The sequence below is a fragment of the Rhinatrema bivittatum genome, chromosome 2, assembly GCF_901001135.1.
Source record: "Rhinatrema bivittatum chromosome 2, aRhiBiv1.1, whole genome shotgun sequence".
In the NCBI taxonomy this organism is placed as follows: Eukaryota; Metazoa; Chordata; class Amphibia; order Gymnophiona; family Rhinatrematidae; genus Rhinatrema; species Rhinatrema bivittatum.
The window spans coordinates 319,785,339-319,797,395 of NC_042616.1; positions in this window are offsets into that span (position 1 = coordinate 319,785,339).

A 12,057-nucleotide genomic window follows, 5' to 3' on the forward strand; every position below is an offset into this window, starting at 1 on the left:
GAGGTGATGAATGGGGGGATGGGAAATGAAAACTGTTGGTAGTTGACAAAAAAAGTAATGTGATAAGTCAATATGACTAGAACCTGTGCCCTATTCCTGATACCAGGGGTGTTGTGATCTTCCTGCACTCAGTGCCCTATCCCTGATACCAGTCTGAGACAGCTCCCTCCCTGCATTACTAGTGAGAGGCCGGCTTCACAGACAGGGGGGAGCTGCCTGACCCTCACTCCTGACTTCCCCCATGTCCCAGCTAGTGAATGGTGTGTGGGTGAGGGGGGGGGGGGGGGAGGATGGTGAAGTCTGAGACAGCTCCCTCCCTGCATTACTAGTGAGAGGCTGGCTTCACAGACAGGGGGGAGCTGCCTGACCCTCACTCCTGACTTCCCCCATGTCCCAGCTAGTGAATGGTGTGTGGGTGAGGGGGGGGGGGGGAGGATGGTGAAGTCTGAGACAGCTCCCTCCCTGCATTACTAGTGAGAGGCTGGCTTCACAGACAGGGGGGAGCTGCCTGACCCTCACTCCTCACTTCCCCCATGTCCCAGCTAGTGAATGGTGTGTGGGTGAGGGGGGGGGGGGGTGAGGATGGTGAAGTCTGAGACAGCTCCCTCCCTGCATTACTAGTGAGAGGCTGGCTTCACAGACAGGGGGGAGCTGCCTGACCCTCACTCCTGACTTCCCCCATGTCCCAGCTAGTGAATGGTGTGTGGGTGAGGGGGGGGGGGGAGGATGGTGAAGTCTGAGACAGCTCCCTCCCTGCATTACTAGTGAGAGGCTGGCTTCACAGACAGGGGGGGGCTGCCTGACCCTCACTCCTGACTTCCCCCATGTCCCAGCTAGTGAATGGTGTGTGGGTGGGGGGGGGGGGGAGGATGGTGAAGTCTGAGACAGCTCCCTCCCTGCATTACTAGTGAGAGGCTGGCTTCACAGACAGGGGGGAGCTGCCTGACCCTCACTCCTGACTTCCCCCATGTCCCAGCTAGTGAATGGTGTGGGGGTGGGGGGGGGGGGGAGGATGGTGAAGTCTGAGACAGCTCCCTCCCTGCATTACTAGTGAGAGGCTGGCTTCACAGACAGGGGGGAGCTGCCTGACCCTAACTCCTGACTTCCCCCATGTCCCAGCTAGTGAATGGTGTATGGGTGAGGGGGGGGGGGGGAGGATGGTGAAGTCTGAGACAGCTCCCTCCCTGCATTACTAGTGAGAGGCTGGCTTCACAGACAGGGGGGAGCTGCCTGACCCTCACTCCTGACTTCCCCCATGTCCCAGCTAGTGAATGGTGTGTGGGTGAGGGGGGGGGGGGATGGTGAAGTCTGAGACAGCTCCCTCCCTGCATTACTAGTGAGAGGCTGGCTTCACAGACAGGGGGGAGCTGCCTGACCCTCACTCCTGACTTCCCCCATGTCCCAGCTAGTGAATGGTGTGTGGGTGAGGGGGGGGGGGGGAGGATGGTGAAGTCTGAGACAGCTCCCTCCCTGCATTACTAGTGAGAGGCTGGCTTCACAGACAGGGGGGAGCTGCCTGACCCTCACTCCTGACTTCCCCCATGTCCCAGCTAGTGAATGGTGTGTCGGTGAGGGGGGGGGGGGGGAGGATGGTGAAGTCTGAGACAGCTCCCTCCCTGCATTACTAGTGAGAGGCTGGCTTCACAGACAGGGGGGAGCTGCCTGACCCTCACTCCTGACTTCCCCCATGTCCCAGCTAGTGAATGGTGTGTGGGTGAGGGGGGGGGGGGAGGATGGTGAAGTCTGAGACAGCTCCCTCCCTGCATTACTAGTGAGAGGCTGGCTTCACAGATAGGGGGGAGCTGCCTGACCCTCACTCCTCCGGGGTATTGTGATCTTCCTGCACACAGTGCCCTATCCCTGATACCAGGGGTGTTGTGATCTTCCTGCATGCAGTGCCCTATCCCTATTAATACCAGGAGTGTTGTGATCTTCCTGCACGCAGTGCCCTATCCCTAATACCAGGGGTGTTGTGATCTTCCTGCACACAGTGCCCTATTCCTGATACCAGGAGTGTTGTGATCTTCCTGCACGCAGTGCCCTATCCCTGATACCGGGATGTGTGCAAGAAGATCCCAACACCCCCGGTATCAGGCATAGGGCACTGTGTGCAGGAAGATCACAACACCCCTGGTATTAGGGATAGGGCACTGTGTGCAGGAAGATCACAACACTCCTGGTATTAATAGGGATAGGGCACTGTGTGCAGGAAGATCACAACACTCCTGGTATTAATAGGGATAGGGCACTGTGTGCAGGAAGATCACAACACTCCTGGTATTAATAGGGATAGGGCACTGTGTGCAGGAAGATCACAACACCCCTGGTGCCAGGGTTAGGGCACTGTGTGCAGGAAGATCACAACACTCCTGGTATTAATAGGGATAGGGCACTGTGTGCAGGAAGATCACAACACCCCTGGTGCCAGGGTTAGGGCACTGTGTGCAGGAAGATCCCAACACTCCTGGTATTAATAGGGATAGGGCACTGTGTGCAGGAAGATCACAACACCCCTGGTGCCAGGGTTAGGGCACTGTGTGCAGGAAGATCACAACACTCCTGGTATTAATAGGGATAGGGCACTGTGTGCAGGAAGATCACAACAACCCTGGTGCCAGGGTTAGGGCACTGTGTGCAGGAAGATCACAACACTCCTGGTATTAATAGGGATAGGGCACTGTGTGCAGGAAGATCACAACACCCCTGGTGCCAGGGTTAGGGCACTGTGTGCAGGAAGAACACAACACTCCTGGTATTAATAGGGATAGGGCACTGTGTGCAGGAAGATCACAACACCCCTGGTGCCAGGGTTAGGGCACTGTGTGCAGGAAGATCACAACACTCTTGGTATTAATAGGGATAGGGCACTGTGTGCAGGAAGATCACAACACCCCTGGTGCCAGGGTTAGGGCACTGTGTGCAGGAAGATCACAACACTCCTGGTATCAATAGGGATAGGGCACTGTGTGCAGGAAGATCACAACACTCCTGGTATTAATAGGGATAGGGCACTGTGTGCAGGAAGATCACAATACCCCTGGTATCAGGGTTAGGGCACAAGTTCTAGTCACATTGACTGATCACATTACTTGTTTTGTCAAGCTACCAACTGTTTCCATTTCCCATCCCCCATATACTGTCAGTGGGAAGCTTGGTAACATGAATAAATAAGAGGGCAGCCAATAGGAATACATATTCATTCCTAAACTGACCTTAACTGACCTGAAAAGTGTCAAATTGTATCATTTTCAGTTAGTGCGCACTAACTCCCAGTTAGTGCGCACTAATCGGAAAAAACAATTTTTAACGATTTTTTAACTAAAAAATCGTGCCTAACACGATTTTCTTGCCCTGCCACACGAATTCTATCGTTAAGACGATATGGAAAACGATTCACATCTCTAGACAGCAATACCTTCAGATGGAATATATGCAGCCCCATGTAAAAGGAGTTGCAGTAATCCACGTCTGTCATTATAAAAGCCTGAATGATCACACGGAAATCAGTTTGCTGCAGATTAAAACATAAAAGATTTGTGTACATTTTTGTAAAATTAAATAAACAAATGTAGTTTTCAATCATGCATCTAAAAAGTCCCCCTTCTCTGCCAGTTTGTCCATTTTGAATGAGATTAAAATTATGCACATTGGAAAAATATATGCATAATTTATGTGACCAAAAGTTCCACTTATGCAGATTTAGCCAATCTACATTTATAATTCCTGTTTTTACTTATGTAGACACCAATTAAGCTTTGTAAATTTAAAAGTGAATATTAAAAGCTGGGCACATGCCAAAATCAAGAGATGGAGGCACATGTAGGACATGTGTGTTCCCAACTAATTTTAAAAGTCACCCACATGTGCGCACAAGTCCTGATGCGTGAATATATTTTCGGGTTTGGGCATTCTGGGGTAGAACCAAGAGAAATGCATGCAAGTACTTATACAGACTGTGATACATTACAGGAGGACCTTACAAGACTGGAAGATTGAACATCCAAATGGCAGATGAAATTTAATGTGGACAAGTGCAAGGTGTTGCATATAGGGAAAAATAACTCTTGCTGTAGTTACACGATGTTAGGTTCCATATTAGGAGCTACCACCCAGGAAAAAGATCTAGGCATCATAGTGGATAATACTTTAAAATCGTCAGCTCAGTGTGCTGCAGCAGTCAAAAAAGCAAACAGAATGTTCGGAATTATTAGGAAGGGAATGGTTAATAAAACGGAATATGTCATAATGCATCTATATCGTTCCATGATGAGACCACACCTTAAATACTGTGTACAATTCTGGTCGCCGCATCTCAAAAAAGATATAGTTGCGATGGGGAAGGTACAGAGAAGGGCAACCAAAATGATAAAGGGAATGGAACAGCTCCCCTTTGAGGAAAGGCTGAAGAGGTTAGGGCTGTTCAGCTTGGAGAAGAGACGGCTGAGGGGGGATATGATAGAGGTCTTTAAGGTCATGAGATGTTTTGAACGAGTAGATGTGACTCAGTTATTTACACTTTCGAATAATAGAAGGACTAGGGGACATTCCATGAAGTTAGCAAGTAGCACATTTAAGACTAATCGGAGAAAATTATTTTTCACTCAACGCACAATAAAGCTCTGGAATTTGTTGCAAGAGGATGTGGTTAGTGCAGTTAGTGTAGCTGGGTTCAAAAAAGGTTTGATAAGTTCTTGGAGGAGAAGTCCATTAATGACTATTAATCAAGTTTACTTAGGGAATAGCCACTGCTATTAATTGCATCAGTAGTATGGGATCTTCTTAGTGTTTTGATAATTGCTAGGTTCTTTTGGCCTGGTTTGGCCTCTGTTGGAAATAGGATGCTGGGCTTGATGGACCCTTGGTCTGACCCAGCATGGCAATTTCTTATGTTCTTATGTACTCCTGGGCACATGCCCAGATCCAGTGCCACGTAACTTTACTTTTGCTATGAGGGTGGTGTACGTCTAAAAAAAAACAAAATTATAGGCATCTGCAAAGTGCTTGAAGACTGCAGGCTAAAGAACTAGGGGAGGTTTGGAGGACTTAGTTGAACATTGGTCATACTGGTGGACAAACGGCTGGACAAGCATCTGTTATAAAATACTTTCTGTTGGGTGCATACAAGCTTAAAATTAGATGCACATATGCACGTGCCTAGGCTGTTTTTTATAACATGCATGCATATGTGCATGTAAGTTATAAAATTGCTGCATCTCTGGGCATATGATCACACACACACATATATGTGCACACGCATGCCCATTTCAAAATTACTATCTCTTTCTGGAATATATCTGCTTAATGTTCTATGTTAGTATTTCTTGACAGAAGCAACATACAGTTGTGTAACTTTTGCGAAAATAGAATAGTTGTAGTTCATGGAAAATTAAACAAAATCATACTGTAACTAATTATTTAAGATGGTCTTTACATTTTGTTATCTTCATTCGAATAATGGGATATTGGAAATAGTTTTTTTGATGTTGAGCCTTTTAGTATGTGTATATGTACTTAACATACTATGATTTCTTTTCAATGTCAATCAATTCAGGTTCTATTTTTATGCATAGTTTTTCATTGATATTCTAACAAAAGAACTTCCAAGGCAAAAACACAATCCAAAAAGTTACTAAGGGGGTCATTTTCTATCTGTATCGCACGCGAAAAGGGACTTCTCAACACTTTTCATGTGCGATAGCAAGCGGGGGGGCGGAGTCGGGGTGGCGAGGGGAGGAGTCGGGGTGGCGAGGAGGCGGATGCAGCGGTATCTTTGCTGGCGGCGATAAGGTAAGCCACATTATTGCTGCCAGAAGCGAGCCCAATAGCACCACCTTTCACAGTGGCGCTGTTGGGTGCGAAAGCCAGCAGCAATAACACCGCAGTGGTGCGATCGCTGCCGGCTTTCGCAGGCTCCCCCCCCTCCCCTCGTTACCACTGGATTCACCATTTTTTTTGTGAGAATGGAAAATCCAGGCCTAAGAGATTAATATTAACAATTCATTAATATACACTTGTGTTATGCAGTATTCTACAGGAATGTGAAATGTTATTTAGACAAAAAAATGCAAATAAAACAGCATGTACATAGATTAGATATAAAAATGTTTTAATGTTTTGTTTCTAGCTATATGATTACTTGGTTTATATTTGGATAAAGAAATAAGAAATAGAAAAATAATAAGAAACCAATCATTAGAAAAAACTGTCTCAATCAATAATGGGCAATTTAGTAGAAAGCCTGTCATGTCTTCTCCTTTCATAGTTCATATACTTTTCCCCATCAAAGCTTTTGTTGATCTTTGCTTTCTAAAATATGTTATGCAACAGATTGGAGATGTGCAGAACAGTTAACTGCAATAGCAGATTTATTAAACTTGGCAAGCACTTTGGCTGTGTAAAATGAGTTCCAACCTTTGTTTTAGTATTACTGACAGTTGGTAGGCAAAGAAAAAAAAAATGTCCTCGATTTGCTTAAACAAGCTACCTTTGGGGTATAAGGAAAACAATTATTTTTCAATTGTTCTAGTCAGAGTAGCTGAAGAATCCAGCCTCTATCTTCAGCAATTGTCCAGAATTACAATAATGGATTCACAGACGGATGACAAGTTTAAGACATTTCATAGCAGTTGCTGGTTGATGAGTGATGATGATACTCAAAAAGATAACCAATAATCAATAGGCTGACAGTAGAGTTTATGCAGTACTCTATAGATAACATTTCAGTTCATTCTGTGTTGTTCTCGCCATCAATGTCATATATGCACTTCCAACTTTGTCTTTTAGCTGTTGTTTAATATAAGCTGTTAGTCATCCAGTTTTATTATTATCAATTGAAAATATGATGACAGCTTTAAAAAATCAGCCACTTGCTCTTTAGCTTATTGCTTGCAGACCATTTGGAATCTCCTAAAATCAGGGCAATTGTGCCATGAGATATCATTAGCTATAACTTGGAAGTTTTCCTTCATTTTTATTCCCTATATAACCCTTCTTCCTCTGTGATCCAGTCAATGCAGCAACTGTGATTCTCTCTCTTGAAACCAGCATATATATACACAGGGAGGAAATGCACACTAGCCCATATTCATGGGTATATGTGCTCATGCAATGTACCCTAGGATTTTATAATATGCATAGAAAATAGGGGTGTGCATTCGTATTGAACATAAATGTAAAACGCTACTTTTTTTTTTTTAACTTAAAAAAGTGATGAGACATAAACGATCGGATTTCCAACTTATTCAACATAGCTATGTTGAATAAGTTGGAAATCGCGATTGTTGATCCAAAATAAAAATTTAAACCCCTCACTTTCCTTAATCCCCCCCCAAAGACTTACCACAACTCCCTGGTGATCCAACGAGGAGTGAGGACGCCATTTCTGAAATTCTTTGCGAGGAGCACGTGACGTCGGCGCCACGTCGGAGTGACGCGGCGTCACGTGATTCCCCGCGGGGTCACTTCCGGGATCCTCATTTGGCCCAAAAGGAACTTTTGGCCAGCTTGGGGGTGTCAGGAGGCCCCCCCAAGCTGGCCAAAAGTTCCTTTTGGGCCGAATGAGGGTGCCAGAGGGAACTCGCGGGGAATCACGTGACGCCGCGTCACTCTGACGTGGCGCCGACGTCACGTGATTCCCCGCGGGGTCGCTTCCGGGATCCTCGTTCGGCCCAAAAGGAACTTTTGGCCAGCTTGGGGGTGTCAGGAGGCCCCCCCAAGCTGGCCAAAAGTTCCTTTTGGGTCGAACGAGGATCCCGGAAGCGACCCCGCGGGGAATCACGTGACGCCGCGTCACTCCGACGTGATGCCGACGTCACGTGCTCCTTGCAAAGTTGGTCAGAAATGGCGTCCTGACCCCGCTGGACCACCAGGGAGTTGTGGTAAGTCTTGGGGGGGGGGGGGATTAAGGAGGGTGAGGGGTTTAAATTTTTATTTGCACATATGGACATATACTCAACTCATTGAATTCTGTTTATGTCCATATTGACCGCAAATGGGACCCCCTTTGGACATATGGACATATGAACTTAAACTTTTGCTCTGCACATCCCTAATAGAAAACATATGCACAATCATTAGATACTTGTACAAATGTGCATGGACGTGTGACCTGAAAACATATGCATGTACATAAGCACAAAAATAGATAACTTATACACATTCACATGTGTTACTCTGCAGCCATGAACTTCCATTGCTTCCGAGGCAGGCTCAATCCAAACTGGCTGCCCCACCCCCCCATGCCAGCCAAATTTTACCACAAGGGATGTCTATTGACTAGCGTTGCCAGTGGTAAGGCATGAGCACATGCCCTTCCCATGCCAGGGGTCCAGTGACACAATGCCCAACTGAGGAGAGCCTGGCGGGATATACAGACCCTTTATAATCAAGGAACTGACTATCTCCTGAGGGATGAATATTTAGTGGGAATTGAGAATGGGTGGAATGGTGGGTTTGGAGGGCATAAATGTTATTTGGGGTTGGGAGTGGGGTGTTGTAGGGAGTCTTTGAGGGGCAAATGAGAGGTTGGGGTGGGGTAAGGATGTGGGGGTTGGGCATATTGAGGTTATTGGTTGGGTAGGCTGGGAAATTTGGGGGGAAATAGGAGGTAGGTACTAGGTAGTGCTGAGGGCAGTATCAAAGTTGGGGTACATTGGAGTTGGCAATTGTGGGGTGGGGTTGTGGGTGGTAGGGAGCAAATAGGGGAACCCAATACAGAAAGTTTTCCTATTTGTATAGATTGAGGACCTCAAGAAGAAGGCCCGGAGCACTGAAGGAAAGAACAGGAGTGGTTCATGAAAGTAGATGCCTGGGGGGAGCGGCATAAAGAAGTTTGTAACCTTTATATCAAAGTGGCTTGCAAAGTATTCGACCCCCAAAAAGTCAGCATATTTATGTGGATTACAAATGACACTTATACAGCTTGTTCCAGACCGTATGTTTACTGCAAACTAGTATGTTCTTTAGAAAATGTTCAAAGTCACAAGTAATTATTTCTCTGCATTTTTTGTAAAATAAAATTAAAAACTGAAAAATGCTGCTTGAATAAGTATTCAACCCCTGTGCTGTGGAATCTCCAAGTTTACACAGATGAAAGATATTGTCCTAATAATTGGCTTATAATTGACCTCATTACAAAAGGTCAGCTTTTCAGGATAAAAGACCTCCTAATTCCAGTACCATTGGTCAGACTGTGAATTTGAAGGAAAACTGTGAAAAAGAAGACCAAAGATCATTCTAAGGAAATTAAAGATAAAATTATAGACATACACAAGATAGGAAAAGGCTATAAAATAATATCCAAGTGCTTGGCTATCCCAGTGAGCACAGTTGGATCAATTGGTTTTTTTTTAATTTTAATTTTTAATTTACTTTAAAGAAAAACACTTGAGTTGGAATCACAGAGACAAAAATTACATAAATGGTTATAAAAAAAGGAAAAAAGACATTCCTACAGGAAAAACAATGTCCTTTATAATCCTAAGAAAGAAGAAAAAAAGAAAGAAATATGATAGAGAATTGTCTCAATATCCAAGCCCACTGAAGGAGGGATCCTATCACAACCTCAAGAAATAACTCAAATAAGAATCAGCCTGGATAAATGGGGATCATACTCAATTTCAACGAAGCCTATGCCAAACCCTTTGCTCAGTCCTTGGCAATAGGATAAGAGGATAAGGTAATTGGCAATGCGACCTTGTCAGATAAAAATGCTGTAAGTTGAGAAGGTAAGAAAAAAATATATGAGGCATTTACAGGGAAATTTCAGGAAAAATAGTGCTCCTATTTCCAATACCTTTGGCCTTAGTAACAAACGCTGTTTCCTTCTCTTTTGTGTCTGTCTTGCTAAATCAGGATAGACATTTATCTTAAGATCAAAAGGAAATGGTGGCGAAAACATAATTTTAATATCCAATCCCAATCAGATTCCAGTAAAAAAGTAACAATAAGTGTTCCCAGGGAAATCAGGTCTTTCTGGGTTATCTCCAATAGATTAGTGAGATCCATGGTGGTAGATCCACTGGAGATCTAATATTAAACCCCTTTTGGTCTGAAAGAACTCTTTTAGACTGTGGAAAATAATAAACCTTAGACATTAAGGGCAAAGTTAACTCAGGAAGCTTAAGAACTTCTAATAAGTAATTTTTCCACATGTCCTTAGGAGATGTTTTGGGGTCTTTTAGAAAGTTTATAATATGGAGGTTTTTCCCACATATCTGGTTCTCTAGTTTTTCAAGTCTGTTAGTTAAGACTTGATTTCCTTTAGTAATAGCAGTTGGACCAATTGTGAGGAAATGGAAGCTGCGTCATACCACCCAGACACTGCCTAAACAAGGCCGCCCCTCAAAACTCAGCATCAGAGCAAGAGGGAGAATTGTGAGAGAAACCACAGAGAGGCCAACAAGCACTTTGAAGGAGCTACAGAGTTCAGTGGAGGTGCATCAGTCAAATATATCAACAGCTCTGCATACAAATGGCCTACATGGGAGGGTGGCTAGAAACATAAGAACAGAAGATCTTAAGAACATGCCATACTGGGTCAGACCTAGGGTCCAGTAAGCCCAGCATCCTGTTTCCAACAGTGGCCAATCCAGGCCACAAGAACCTGGCAATTACCCAAAAACTAAGTCTATCCCATGTTATTGATGCTAGTAATAGCAGTGGCTATTTTCTAAGTCAACTTAATTAATAGCAGGTAATGGGCTTCTCCAAGAACTTATCTAAACCTTTTTTAAACCCAGCTACACTAACTGCACTAACTACATCCCCTGGCAACAAATTCCAGAGTTTAATTGTGCGTTGAGTGAAAAATAACTTTCTCCGATTAGTTTTAAATGTGCTACATGCTAACTTCATGGAGTGCCACCTAGTTCTTCTATTATCCAAAAGAGTAAATAACCGATTCACATCTACCCATTCTAGACCTCTCATGATTTTAAACACCTCTATCATATCCCCCCTCAGCCGTCTCTTCTCCAAACTGAAAAATCCTAATCTCTTTAGTCTTTCCTTATAGGGGAGCTGTTCCATTCCCTTTATCATTTTGGTCACCCTTCTCTGTACCTTCTCCATCACAACTATATCTTTTTTGAGATGCGGCAACCAGAATTGTACACAGTATTCAAGATGTGGTCTCACCATGGAGTAATACAGAGGTATTATGACATTTTCCGTTTTATTCACCATTCCCTTTCTAATAATTCCCAACATTCTGTTTGCTTTTTTGACTGCTGCAGCACACTGAAAGAAGCCCTTACTGAAGAATACCCACATAAAAGCATATCTAGAGTTTACCAGAAAGCATCAGCGTGATCCAGCTAAAATGTGGGATAAGATTTTGTGGACAAAAATGGAGCATTTTGGCCAAAATTCAAAATGCTATGTGTGGCACTGTCACAAACCTAACACTGTCCATTCCTCAGGAAACACCATCCAAACAGTAAAGTATGGGGGAGACAGCATCATGTTGTGGGGAATCTTTTTCTCTGTGGGGACTGGGAATCTTGTTAAAATTGAAGGGCAGGTGGATGGTGCAATATACAGGGAGACACTGTAAGACAACCTGCTTCTGTCTGCTAAAAATCTAAAACTTGGGAGAAAGGTCACCTTTCAGCAGGAAATGATCCCAAGCACAAGGCCAAAGCAACACAGGAGTGTCTGAACAACAAAAAGTTGAATTTTCTACAATGGCCAAATCAAAGTCCAGATATCAATCCAATAGAAACATCTGTGGCACTATTTGAAAATTGCAGTCTGTAAGTGTCATCCAACCAACCTGAACTAACTGAAGCAAATTTGCCAGGAAGAATAGGCAAAAATTAGTCCCAAACTGTGTGCAAAGCTGGCAGAAACTCTCCCCAAAAGACTTAAAGCTGTTATTGCAGTAAAAGGTGGTTCTACCAAGTACTAGTCTGAAAGGGCTGAATACTTATGCAAGCAGCATTTTTCAATTTTTTATTTTATTTTACAAAACTGTTGAGAGAAATAATAAATTGTGATTTTGAAAATGTACTTTAAGAGCATACTGGTTTGCCCCTTATTCAGTAAGGGGTAATAGCG